Source organism: Coregonus lavaretus (assembly GCF_964263955.1).
Source record: "Coregonus lavaretus genome assembly, chromosome: 39".
Classification (NCBI taxonomy): domain Eukaryota; kingdom Metazoa; phylum Chordata; class Actinopteri; order Salmoniformes; family Salmonidae; genus Coregonus; species Coregonus lavaretus.
The window spans coordinates 3,152,199-3,166,867 of record NC_140026.1 but is presented as its reverse complement, the minus strand read 5'-3'; the positions used below and the strand labels follow the sequence as shown (position 1 = coordinate 3,166,867).

Here is a 14,669-nt window from a genome sequence, read left to right as displayed (position 1 = left end):
GAATAGAAAGAGGAGTGGGAGGCCCCGGTGCACAACTGAGCAAGAGGACAAATACATTAGAGTGTCTAGTTTGAGAAATAGATGCCTCACAGGTCCTCAACTGGCAGCTTCATTAAATAGTACCCGCAAAACACCAGTCTCAACGTCAAGAGTGAAGAGGCGACTCCGGGATGCTGACCTTCTAGGCAGAGTTGCAAAGAAAAAGCCATATCTCAGACTGGCCAATAAAAATAAAAGATTAAGATGGGCAAAAGAACACAGACACTGGACAGAGGAATCGAAGTTTGAGGTGTTCGGATCACAAATAAGAACATTTGTGAGACGCAGACCAAATGAAAAGATGCTGGAGGAGTGCTTGATGCCATCTGTCAAGCATGGTGGAGGCAATGTGATGGTCTGGGGGTGCTTTGATGGTGGTAAAGTGGGAGATTTGTACAGGGTAAAAGGGATATTGAAGAAGGAAGGCTATCACTCCATTTTGCAACGCCATGCCATACCCTGTGGATGGCGCTTGATTGGAGCCAATTTCCTCCTACAACAGAGAATAACCCAAAGCACAGCTCCAAACTATATAAAAACTATTAAGCAGTCAGCTGGTATTCTGTATATAATGGAGTGGCCAGCACAGTCACAGGATCTCAACCCTATTGAGCTGTTGTGGGAGCAGCTTGACCGTATTATTAAGAAGTGGTGATCAAGCCAATCCAACTTGTGGAAGGTGCTTCCGGAAGCATGGGGTGAAATCTCTTCAGATTACCTCAACAAAATGACAACTAGAATGCCAAAGGTCTGCAAGGCTGTTATTGCTGCAAATTGAGGATTATTTGACGAAAGCAAAGTTTGAAGGACACAATTATTATTTATATAAAAAATCATTATTTCTAACCTTGTCAATGACTACATTTCCTATGCATTTCGCTATATTTCCTATTCAAACTCATTTCATGAATGTTTTCATGGAAAACAAGGACATTTCTAACTGACCCCAAACCTTTGAACAGTAGTGTATATATATACTTTATATATGACACACACACACGTATAATAATATATATAAATATATTTACAAGTTCTCTGTACTTCTTCCTCCTCAGTAAAGAGAGATTATCCAAAAGAAAATCCTGTCTACTCTGAGGTGAAGACAGGGAAAGCCACTGGTAAGAACCATTATACAGGTTGGCAGTCATTAAAACCTTAATTCGTAATTTCTGAGTTTGTGATGAAGAGGTCGAATATGCAATAAGCTAATTCCTTCATTTGTTGACTGGACATGTCCATTGTCAGCAGCAGTTGGACCTGTTGATGTGACCTATGCTGAGGTTGACCTCCAAAAGAAGGTCAAAGCCAAGAAGAAGAGAGGTAAGACCAGACATCCCTCCCTCCATATTCCCCCTATCAGAACCTCACTCCTCTTTGACCCATATTAAAAGCTGTATTCTCTATGTAACGGATCATCATGACCTCATACCTTTAACTGTGTATTGTATAACTGTATATTATTCTGTATAACTGTAACATTATGCTGATGTTTTATCCTCACCCCCTATAGAAACAGCAACCCCACCTGAGGCAGAACCTGTCTATTCTCTAGTGAAGCCATACACAGCCCCCGGTAATACTTAATCAACAATCTATTGAAAGGGTATGAAACTATATCTAAGTATGTCCTAAGAAACTTGTGAGAAATCATTTCTGATCACATTACTTTTTTATCATTGTCACGTACGTTAAGGAACGGGACAGACCAAGGTGCAGCGTGAACGGCGAACATGTTTATTAACTAATAAACACACAAAACAGTAACCAAAACAACAAACTTAACCGTGACGGTCCAAAGGCTAACACACAAGCCTAAACATGAACCTAACAAAATCCCACAACACAGGCAGGAAAACTGGCTGCCTAAGTATGATCCCCAATCAGAGACAACGAGCGACAGCTGTCTCTGATTGGGAACCACACCCGGCCAAACATAGAAATACAAAACCTAGAATATATTCACACCCTGACCAAACTAGCTAGAGTTCTATAGGCCAGGGCGTGACAATCATCAGTGTGATGAACTATGGATTATAGTGTAGATGTTAACATACATTTGGATTTGCACTCCCATAGCAAATTATCTCCTAAATATTGTCAAAACATTCAGGCCGGCCTATTGGAATCTCTACATTTCACTATTGTATTTGTATTCTCTCTACTCCAGAGGTGGACAAACGTTTTATTTTATTTTCTCAAACATAATTTGCCCACCCCTTCTCTACAACTATATTACCTCTCTCTGAGCCTGATTATGTTTTTCTGTTTCGAATGAAGAGGCAGAATATGCATTAAGCTAATTTCTGCATTTGTTGACTGCAAATGTCCATTGTCAGCAGCAGCTGGACCTGTTGATGTGACCTATGCTGAGGTTGACCTCCAAAAGAAGGTCAAAGCCAAGAAGAAGAGAGGTAAGACTAGACATCCCTCCCTCCATATTCCCCCTATCAGAACCTCACTCCTCTTTGACCCATATTGAATAAATGTTTATTATTCTGTACATTATTCTGGATATTATTATGGATATTATTATGGATATTATTATTCTGGATATAACTATTATATTATGCTGATGTTTATCCTCCTACATAAACAGCAACCCCACCAGTAGCAGATTCAGTCTATTCTCAAGTGAAGCCACACAAAGCCACAGGTAAGACTAATAGCCATATGCTATTGACACTAATACAGGTGTAGGATCTTAATTTGACCAGTTTCTCACAGAATGAAAATACTCCTGCAGCAAAAGGATATGTGAATTATTGTGTGTATTAGAATGCATGGACATTTTTGTAGGGCTTGATACATCTGTATTTAGGGAAAATCAAGTCTGAAATTCTGAAGTGGAAATACAAAACTTTAGAAGCCTCTTTTAAACCTTGAATACACTACGAGTTTGTATTTCATACTGTGCAGGAAATGATCATATTAAGATGCTACACCTGTATTATACTTATTGAGCTAATGCTTTGATATCAAAGTATACTGCATCTATTTAAAGTATACCTCTAAAAAAACGTTGTGTGGTGATATGTTACAGGTCCTTGAAGGAAATGGAGGGATAAATAACTTTGTGTGGTGATATGTTACAGGTCCTTGAGGGAGCTGGAGGGATAAATAACTTTGTGTGGTGATATGTTACAGGTCCTTGAGGGAGCTGGAGGGATACATCACTTTGTGTGGTGATATGTTACAGGTCTTTGAGGGAGCTGGAGGGATACATCACTTTGTGTGGTGATGTGTTTCAGGTCCTTGAAGGAAATGGAGGGATAAATCACTTTGTGTGGTGATATGTTACAGGTCCTTGAGGGAGCTGGAGGGATACATCACTTTGTGTGGTGATATGTTACAGGTCCTTGAAGGAAATGGAGGGATAAATCACTTTGTGTGGTGATATGTTACAGGTCCTTGAGGGAGCTGGAGGGATAAATCACTTTGTGTGGTGATCTGTTACAGGTCCTTGAGGGAGATGGAGGGATAAATAACTTTGTGTGGTGATATGTTACAGGTCTTTGAAGGAAATGGAGGGATATATCACTTTGTGTGGTGATATGTTACAGGTCCTTGAGGGAGCTGGAGGGATAAAACACTTTGTGTGGTGATCTGTTACAGGTCCTTGAGGGAGCTGGATGGACACACCATCAGAGGAGGAGCAGGAGAAACCTGGGAACATGGATTATGCACACACACACACACACAAACACACACACACAATAACACATTGTAAACTCAGCAAAAAAAGAAACGTCATCTCACTGTCAACTGTGTTTATTTTCACCAAACTTAACATGTGTAAATATTTGTATGAACATAACAAGATTCAACAACTGAGACATAAACAGAAATTGAATAATGTGTCCCTGAACAAAAGGGGGGTCAAATTCAAAAGTAACAGTCAGTATCTGGTGTGGAAACCTGCTGCAGTAAGCACTGCAGTGCATCTCCTCCTCATGGACTGCACCAGATTTGCCAGTTCTTGCTGTGAGACGTTATCCCACTCTTCCACCAAGGCACCTGCAAGTTCCCGGACATTTCTGGGGGGAATGGCCCTAGCCCTCACCCTCCGATCCAACAGGTCCCAGACGTGCTCAATAGGATTGAGATCCGGGCTCTTCGCTGGCCAAGGCAGAACACTGACATTCCTGTCTTGCAGGAAATCACGCACAGAACGAGCAGTATGGCTGGTGGCATTGTCATGCTGGAGGGTCATGTCAGGATGAGCCTGCAGGAAGTGTACCATTTGATTTGATTTGATTTGATAAGGAAGGAGGATGACTTCCCTGTAACGCACAGCGTTGATATTGCCTGCAATGACAACAAGCTCAGTCCGATGATGCTGTGACACACCGCCCCAGACAATGACGGACTCTCCACCTCCAAATCGATCCCGCTCCAGAGTACAGGCCTCAGTGTAACGCTCATTCCTTCGACGATAAACGTGAATCCGACCATCAACCCTGATGAGACAAAAACGCGACTCGTCAGTGAAGAGCACTTTTTGCCAGTCCTCTCTGGTCCAGCGACGGTGGGTTAGTGCCCATAGGCGACGTTGTTGCCGGTGATGTCTGGTGAGGACCTGCCTTACAACAGGCCTACAAGCCCTCAGAACAGCCTCTCTCAGCCTATTGTGGACAGTCTGAGCACTGATGGAGGGATTGTGCGTTCCTGGTGTAACTCGGGCAGTTGTTGTTGCCATCCTGTACCTGTCCCGCAGGTGTGATGTTCGGATGTACCGATCCTGTGCAGGTGTTGTTACACGTGTCTCCCTGTAGCGCTGTCTTAGGCGTCTCACAGTCGGACATTGCAATTTATTGCCCTGGCCACATCTGCTGTCCTCATGCCTCCTTGCAGCATGCCTAAGGCCCCTGGGCATCTTTCTTTTGGTGTTTTTCAGAGTCAGTAGAAAGGCCTCTTTAGTGTCCTAAGTTTTCATAACTGTGACCTTAATTGCCTACCGTCTGTAAGCTGTTAGTGTCTTAACGACCGTGGTGCATGTTCATTAATTGTTTATGGTTCATTGAACAAGCATGTGTTTAAACCCTTTACAATGAAGATCTGTGAAGTTATTTGGATTTTTACGAATTATCTTTGAAAGACACTGTCCTCAAAAAGGGACGTTTTTTTTTTGCTGAGTTTACATGAAGGATTTGTATTTATAAAAAATAAAAAAAATAAAAAAACATTGTTTTTAATTAATCATGGTTTAATTGTGTATTACTGAAACAGCTTTTTAAACAGGTATATGGTGTAATGATTATGGATCTTATCTGCAGCTACAGCTTGTTGTTGGTTATTTTGTTTTTACATTTTAGCCATTTAGCAGACACTCTAATCCAGAGTGATTTATAGGAGCAATTAGGGTTAAGTGGCTTGCTCAAAGGCGCAGAGCGATTTTTCCCTTAGTCGGTCCGGGTATTCGAACCAGCAACCTTTTGCTTGCTCCTAACCACTAGGCTACCTGTTGCCCTAGTTCAGTAGACTTATGTTGCATAAATGGCAGTTAAAAGCTGAGTTGCTTTTAGAAGAACAAACAAAAAACATAAACAAATGTATAAATTGTGAGAGTAATGGAACTGGACAAGATGACGGATGATCAGGGAAGCAGATCTGATGGCATTGAGAACTGAGGAAGCATTGATGGTCTGATGATCCTATGAGTGGAGGAGGGAGCCGGTCAGAGTAGAGAGACAGTCAGCAGCTGCCCCCCCATGTCCTCCGTGCTCTGGGTTGGTGATAGTTAGCTTAGCTGGCTAGCCACTCCTCTCCACTAACTCCATGTAGCACCCACTTGGGTGATGCTATTATGCTGCCTCAAAGGCACTAGAAGCATAACATTATCAGTCAGAGTATCTTATCCACTAGTCCCAGCCATCTCCTCATGCAGTCCTCTCTCTTCTTCTGCTTCTCTCCAAGCCGGTGTTGTGGCATTCTAACCCATTCACATCCAAACAGTCTCCAAGCTAGCTTGGTAGGTAGCAAGTGAGCCAAACTGGCAAATTCAAACTTAAAACTCATTCAGGATGACCAATTATTTACGGATTCTGAATTAACAATCAAAAAACAAAAAGCTGATAGAAAAATGGCAAAAGAAAACGACTTAAAGTCCCAGTGCTGTCAAAAACGTGATTTTCCTGTGTTTTATATACACTGAGTATACCAAACATTAGGAACACCTACCTAATATTCAGTTTTCCCCACTCAGACCACTCCCAGACATTCCTAGCTAAATTCTTGATTGTCAAATTGCGCTTTGCTTAGAATATATATTTTTTTGGATCATTTTAATTGAAAACAATCACATGAAGATACTTAATTGTTACCCAGAAATTATTTGATATTGAGATAAAAATGTCTGCATTGGACCATTAAAAACAACTAAGGATTAAATGTACAAAAAATGTATGGGATCGATGATCCATGGCTTCCATAGCGGCACCATCATGGCAATTTTGTATTTATTGTTTATGTTATCAATGTCTGAAATCTATTATCTTTGATTCATTATTTCTGTCATTCGATGATAGATTAACATATTTCTTTATGAATTTTACACAATATTATCAGTATTATACATGTTTTTTTTTTCTATTCAACTGCACTTTTTGAATATCTATGCATTGTGCTTTTTAATAAACTTTAGTTTTTCATCCAAGAGATGACATTAGTGCTTTCTTACAGTAAATGGATGTTGTCATCATTGTCAACTCTTTCATACAACCTGCTTTGGCCAGCCCTCCTTCAGCCTAATAAAGTTATTGGGCTTGTCAATGTATGAGTTAAATCTGTGATCGGTACATACATTTTGGGACTTTTAAATTAAAGACATACTCCGGAACTGTGGAAACTACAAAGTACACTACATGACCAAAATTATGTGGAAACCTGCTAGTCGAACATCTAATTCCAAAATCATGGGCATTAATATGGAGTTGGTCCCCCCTTTGCTGCTATAACAGCCTCCACTCTTCTGGCAATGCTTTCCACTAGATGTTGGAGCATTGATGCAGAGACTTGTTTCCATTTAGCCACAAGAGCATTAGTGAGGTCGGACACTGATGTTTGTCGATTAGGTCTGACTCGCAGTTGGCGTTCCAATTAATCCCAAAGGTGTTCAATGGGGTTGAGGTCAGGGCTCTGTGCAGGCCAGCGGCGCAGCGGTCTGAGGCACTGCATCTCAGTGCTAGAGGCGTCACTACAGACCCTGGTTCAATTCCAGGCTGTATCACAATCCGGCCGTGATTGGGAGTCCCACAGGGCGGCGCACAATTGGCTCAGTGTTGGCCGGGGTAGGCTGTCATTGTAAATAAGAATTTGTTCTTATCTGACTTGCCTGGTTAAATATCAATTTTTATGTTCTTCCACACCAATTTCGACAAACCATTTCTGTATGGACCTCGCTTTGTGCCATAGGGCATTGTCATGCTGAAACAGGAAAGGGCATTCTCCAAACTTTTGCCACAAAGTTAGAAGCACAGAATCATCAAGAATGTCATTGTACGCTGTAGCGTTAAGATTTCCCTGACTTGTTGGAAAGGTGGCATCCTTGACAGTGACATGTTGAAAGTCACTCAGCTCTTCAGTAAGGCCATTCTACTTTAAATGTTTGTCTGTGGAGATTGCATGGCTGTGCGCTCGATTTTATACACCTGTCAGCAACGGGTGTGGCTGAAATAGCCGAATCCACTAATTTGAAGGGATGTCCACATACTTTTGTGTATATGTACAGTAGTGTATTGTGTAATATGAGCAGAATTACTGTCTTACCTTAATTACCCAGGAAGTCCCTAGTTTGACAGTGACTGTTTTTCTGGAAGCTGTGTTGTGCCATTTTCCTTACATTTCCCCCAAGTGGGCCAGCCCCCTAGAAATTTGAGTTCAACCAATGAGCTTCAGCCCCTCGCCATATGAGTGACAGCTAGCAAGAGGCACATCATGCACCCACAGCAGAGTGAGAGAGAGAACAATCTGCACATATGTGAAGTAGTATGCAATTTTCAAGGACCACTTTTGGCTTGTGAGCAATACTTTCACAACTACTGGCTAAAAAGTGTACAAAAGTACCGGTTCATCTCTTTAATGATATATACCCATTGAATCTAACTTATAAATGCCTCATGAGCTTAGTTCAACTGCTGTTTCCCATCAGCTGAAGACTCATTGAGATTTTCATAATGATTTTTTAGGGAAGGGTGTGCCTTAAAAGGACCATTTTCTAATGTCATATCCTCTCTGCAGCAGTTCTGAGGAGCTGGTCAGTAAAATAATATGCCATTTAGCAGACGCTTTTATCCAAAGCGACTTACAGTCATGCGTGCATACATTTTTGTGTATGGATGGTCCCGGGGATCGAACCCACTACCTTGGCGTTACAAGCGCCGTGCTCTACCAGCTGAGCTACAGAGGACTACTGTGTATCACTTCCTCTTTAACAAACCAGGAAAAGTGCTGGGGTGGCAACATTTCAGAGTTTCAACATCATTACTGATAACCAAACTCTATAATTGAATGTCTGGCATTTGATTGGAAAACCCCTGGTAATAAAACAGAATAGAATATTATAGACTATTATAGAAGAGAAGAGAAGAGAAGACAAGACAAGACAAGAGAAGAGAAGAGAAGAGAAGAGAAGAGAAGAGAAGAGAAGAGAAGAGAAGAGAAGAGAAGAGAAGAGAAGAGAAGAGAAGAGAAGAGAAGAGAAGAGAAGAGAAGAGAAGAGAAGAGAAGAGAAGAGAAGAGAAGAGAAGAGAAGAGAAGAGAAGAGAAGAGAAGAGAAGAGAAGAGAAGAGAAATGTCAAAAGAGAACTCTCCAAACTAGTACTTTAGGTTGATCAGTTATGGTTTAGTTGCAACATCAGGAAATACTAACAGAAATACATATCAAGAACTTGAGACACGTGACGTCCTTTCTCTGATAAAAATAGTGATGTGCAACATTTTATAACCGCCCCCTCATCTAAGAAAGCAAGGACCTCTCACTATACTTTAACATTAACCTGCTGTAGTTCTACAACCAACACACACAAATGTCTTGTGTGTTTTTAAAACTGAAATGTGATTGCAAAGAGGTCGTTCAAGTAAGCATAGATTTCCATACTTTTTCATAATGGTCCCCTGAGGGAATCGAACCCACAACCCTATTCCATTACTGTGCTACATTCCACGTGTAAACTACCTGATCAGGTCTTGCTCATATTCTCACCATCCTACAGACAAGGTCTTAATGACTAATGGCATCACTGTTCCAGTTAGGGGGGTTCTGTGTCTGTGTTTATATCTATGTGGTCAGACAGACACAGACAGACAGACAGACAGACAGACAGACAGACAGACAGACAGACAGACAGACAGACAGACAGACAGACAGACAGACAGACAGACAGACAGACAGACAGACAGACAGACTGTGTCTGTGTCACGGAGACCACCAGACAGGAAGTGACACAATATGTTACATGAAACGTAGAAGGGGGCCTTTGTCAGTAAGCTAGGACCCACTTCCTCACAAAAAACACACTGAACAATGAGCATGCAGGATAACTCATGCAAACCCTTCTGCAGGCATACGATGCCTACATGAAAATACACACACACACCGTTCTGATACCATCAGCCTGATCACCGCAGTAACAGACCCCAAACACGCACTCCTCATTCTCTAACTCTCAAGCTGAGTGAAGGGGTATTTTCAGATAGATTGTGACTTCCTTTTCAACTAACATACAGGCAGTCTTTTTTAGAACAGCAGCTCTCATCAAAATAAGTCTCTTCTCTCCCTTCTCTACTCTCTCTCTCTTCTCTGTGTGTTTTGGTGAGTCTAGCTAGCTACCAGTCAGTCACAGAGAGATAGGGAGGACGTACAGCCAGAGGAAACAGACACACAACACCTAACATAGATGTCTGGTGGTCCCCTCTCCTGCTTCTCCAAACAGGGAATACTCCTACTCTCTATCCTCCACTATGGTTAGTATTGTATGGATTCTTCACTTTCTCCTGTTCATGTTTTGTATCTATTACATGTACTTGCTTGTATAATAAAGTTAGGAAAACTGTTCAACGGTTAACTTCCTTGTTGGTTTGTACATGGTGTGTGTTGATTGGGAAGTGCCTTGTCAGTGATTGGTTGGATATATCAAAACATTTACTTTATTACTGTGTGATAACACCTCTGACTATATTCAGACAAACTATATGGTGTTTTGATAATGCATTTTTTTATGAAACACATTCCGTCTGTGATGGTGTGGTTGGATCAATAGCTTTTTCAGTACCTCTGGAAAGCAGGAGATCTTACGATCATGTTCTAGATGCATGTCATTCATTATATTTAAGGTGATACTGGATTGTATCCAATGTTTTTAAGGCGTCCCTTACAAAAATAACTCGCTATCACTTTATTTGGATAGTCCCAAGTAGGTAGTTTGTAGATGGTTTTTAGATGTTCAATGACTGTCAACAACATTTCCACTAACTATCTACTAACCCTAACCCTAGCCTTAACTCTAACTTTAACTCTTATCCTAACCTTAACCTTTACCCTAACCATTATTCTAAACCTAACCTTAACTTAAACTTAGCAAGCAGTTGCTTTTCAACAGATAGTTTGTTGATAGTATAACCATCTGTAGATCATCTACAGTGCATTCGGAAAGTATTCAGACCACCTCCCCTTTTCCACATTTTCTTACGTTACACCCCTATTCTAAAATGGAATAAATCAATACAAATGGTCATCAATCTACACACAATACCCCATTATAACAATGCGAAAACAGGTTTTTATAAATTTTTGCAAATATATAAAAAATGAAAAAACAGATACCTTACTTACATAAGTATGCTATGAGAATCGAAATTAAGCTCAGGTGCATCCTGTTTCCATTGATAATCCTTGAGATGTGTTTACAACTTGATTGGAGTCCACCTGCGGTAAATTCAATTGATTTGTCATGATTTGGAAAGGCACACACCTGTCTCTATATAAGATTCCACAGTTGACAGAGCATGTCAGAGCAAAAACCAAGCCATGAGGTCGAAGGAATTGTCCGTAGAGCTCTGAGACAGGATTGTGTCGAGGCACAGATCTGTGGAATGTTACCAAAAAATGTCTGCAGCAATGAAGGTCCCCAAGAACACAGCGGCCTCTATCATTCTTAAATGGAAGAAGTTTGGAACCACCAAGACTCTTCCTAGAGCTGGCCGCCCGGCCAAACTGAGCAATCAGGGGAGAAGGGCCTTGGTCAGTGAGGTGACTGAGAACCCGATGGTCACTCTGACAGAGCTCCAAAGTTCCTCTGTGGAGATGGGAGAACCTTCCAGAAGGACAACCATCTCTGCAGCACTCCACCAATCAGGCTTTTATAGTAGAGTGGCCAGATGGAAGCCACTCCTCAGTAAAAGGCACAAGACAGCCCGCTTGGAGTTTGCCAAAAGGAACCTAAAGGACACTCAGACCATGAGAAACAAGATTCTCTGGTCTGATGAAACCAAGATTGAACTTTTTGGCCTGAATGCCAAGCGTCACATCTAGAAGAAACCTGGCACCATCCCTATAGTGAAGCATGGTGGTGTCAGCATCATGCTATGTTGTTTTTTTTCAGCGGCAAGGACTGGGAGATTAGTCAGGATCGAAGGAAAGATGAACGCCGCAAAGTACAAAGAGGTCATTGATGAAAACCTGCTCCAGAGCACTCAGGACCTCAGACTGGGGCGACGGTTCACCTTCCAACAGGACAACAACCCTAAGCACACAGCCAAGACAATGCAGGAGTGGCTTTGGGACAAGTCTCTGAATGTCCTTGAGTGGCCCAGCCAGAGCCCAGACTTGAACCCGATCGAACATCTCTGGAGAGACCTGAATATAGCTGTGCAGCGACGCTCTCCATCCAACCTGAGGATCTGCAGAGAAGAATGGAGAAACTCCCCAAATACAGGTGTGCCAAGCTTGTAGCATCATACCAAAGAAGATTTGAGGCTGTAATCGCTGCCAAAGGTGCTTCAACAAAGTACTGAATATTTCAGTTTTTAAATTGTAATTAATTTGTACACATTTCTAAAAACCTGTTTTTGCTTTGTCATTATGGGGTATTGTGTTTAGATTGATGAGGGAAAAATAACAATTGAACCAATTTTAGAATAAGGCTGTAACGTAACAAAATGTGAAAAAAGTCATGCGGTCTGAATACATTCCGAATGCACTATATATGGTACTATCCAAATAAAGTGTGACCAAATAACTCTTAAGTAATAAGCTCCACTGCAGGACAAGAACAACTGCTGTTATGTCCTATATATTAAAGTTTGCGTCATTGTAACTGCATTCTTTTTTTCATAATTAATTAAAGAAGACATTTGTTAAAGGTTAATAATACATAATTGATTGTTGCCCATGGAGTGTATGATGCATTTCTGGTGCATAATTACACAGTAAAAACATTATGTAATAATAATAATAATAATAGTAATTATAGTAATATTAGTAATAATAAAAAGAATAGTAACAATACAAATAATAGTAATAATAGTATAAATATATATATATATATATATAATAATAATACTAATAACAATAATAATAATAATAATAATAATAATAATAATAATAATAATAAAAATACTAGTAATAGTAGTAATACTAGTAATAATAATAATAATACATGGTTTTTATATAGAGCTTTTCATGGATCCAAAATGTTTGCATTTCCACATAGTTGATTTGTACTTAGACGTGAGCCAAGGAGCATTTATTGATAAAGATCCACCCCTACTTCTCTTGTCCTGTAATCTCATCCTGTTCTGCTGAATGCAGGGGAGGAGTGGACTTTAATAAACTAAAGTATAGGACCCACACACTCAAATATGTAAAGATATGTTAAATGTGGATATTTTAAATGTCATACAGTATAAATGAAACCTGGAAAAGTGCTATTTAAATTAAATCCATTATTATCTATTCATTGATGGGTAACACTTTACATTGCAGTGTATTATTGTGTAATTATTTGTGTAGGCACACTGTAGGTACACTGTGTACAGTGTAACAATGAGTAACTACAATACTTTCTACACTGTACTTACATGAATAATAAATACACAGTAATAACAGCCCTGTAGTGTAAGTGTAACCATTGATTGATGTCAGAATGTCATGTTGTGTATTTGTGTGTTTCAGGTGTGGGTATTTCTATGTTGTTCAACAAAGGAGTGGGGGACTCAGTGGAGCTGCCCTCAGGCTTAGAAAGGAAATATTTAAAGTCAATGGAGTGGAAGTATAACAAAATGGTCATTGCAGAATTTGAAGATAACTTTACCTTACCAAGATCACAGTTTGAGGGGAGACTAGAAATGAACGACAATAACTTTAGTTTAACAATCAGAGAACTGACACTGCAAGACTCAGGGGAATTTCTAGTTTCTGCCGCATCAAACGAAGGACACCAGATTCCAACCATGACCATCCATCTTCAGATCCATGGTAGGCTGCTTTGTGTTATTCCAAAGTTTTATCCTGTATTGGTATCGTCCATTTAGAATTATTCTCTCTCTCTCTCTCTCTCTCTCTCTCTCTCTCTCTCTCTCTCTCTCTCTCTCTCTCTCTCTCTCTCTCTCTCTCTCTCTCTCTCTCTCTCTCTCTCTCTCTCTCTCTCTCTCTCTCTCTCTCTCTCTCTCTCTATTGCTCTCTCTCTCTCTCTCTGTTCCCTCTCTCTCTCTCTGTCTCCCCCTCTCTCTCTCTCTCTCTATCTCTGTGTTTCTCTCTCTCTGTTTATCTCTCTCTCTCTCTCTCTCTCTCTCTCTCTCTCTCTCTCTCTCTCTCTCTCTCTCTCTCTCTTGCTCTCTCTCTCTCTCTCTCTCTCTCTCTCCTCTCTCTCTCTCTCTCTCTCTCTCTCTCTCTCTCTCTCTCTGTTTCTCACTCTCTCTCTTTCTCCCTCTCTCTCTCTCTCTCTCTCTATCTCTGTGTTTCTCTCTCTGTTTCTCTCTCTGTCTCTCTCTCTCTCTTGCTCTCGCTCTCTCTCTCTCAGAGCCTATATCCAAGGTGGCGATCCAGAAGAAGATGAAGCTATTGGCCAACCAGTCCTGTTCAGTGTGGCTGCTGTGCAACGTGTCAGTCTGCTCCAACCTCTAACTACACCTGGGAGAGAGGAATGAGACGTACAGGGACGACCAGCAGATACACTTCTCTCTGTCACCAGCAGACGGAGACATCAGTGTAACCTGCAACGCCTCCGACTCAGTCAGTTGGAAATCTGCATCTACAACAGTAAAGTGTAGTAATGACACAACAACCCCAGGTAACCAGATATCATAATAATACACTCCATACACTTTTCATACAGTGTGCTTCTGTGCTTATGTTGTCAAATATAATATACAGTATTATGTAATACATGTGAGACATTGGGTAGATATAATATACAGTATTATGTAATACATGTGATTACATTGAGTATATATATATAGAACTCTGTAGGCTTTAGCATATTGCAGAGTCTAATCCAGTGGTTCTCAGCTCCAGTCCTCCAGTACCCCCAACAGACACATTTTTATTGTAGCCCGGGACAAGCACACATGATTCTACTTGTCATTAATCATCAGGCCCTCATTGAGTTAATTCTGGGGGTTTTTTGGTCTGGGAC

General features: G+C 40.8%; 3 long non-coding RNA genes across 3 annotated transcripts in view; all 3 read left to right on the top strand.

Moving 5' to 3' along the window:
• Positions 1–1,550: 1,550 nt before the first annotated feature.
• On the top strand, positions 1,551–2,694 carry LOC311112900. The gene is made up of 3 exons (XR_014610931.1): positions 1,551–1,612; positions 2,379–2,450; positions 2,636–2,694. It is a non-coding gene; the product is annotated as an uncharacterized lncRNA (long non-coding RNA).
• Positions 2,695–9,936: 7,242 nt separating this feature from the next.
• Positions 9,937–14,142, top strand: LOC311113055. The gene is made up of 3 exons (XR_014610952.1): positions 9,937–9,999; positions 13,208–13,510; positions 14,055–14,142. It is a non-coding gene; the product is annotated as an uncharacterized lncRNA (long non-coding RNA).
• Positions 14,143–14,202: 60 nt separating this feature from the next.
• Positions 14,203–14,669, top strand: part of LOC311113056 — a 2,488-nt gene continuing 2,021 nt past the window's right edge. Inside the window, exon 1 of the long non-coding RNA XR_014610953.1 lies at positions 14,203–14,324. This is a non-coding gene — a long non-coding RNA (uncharacterized lncRNA). The remainder of the gene's footprint in view (positions 14,325–14,669) is intronic.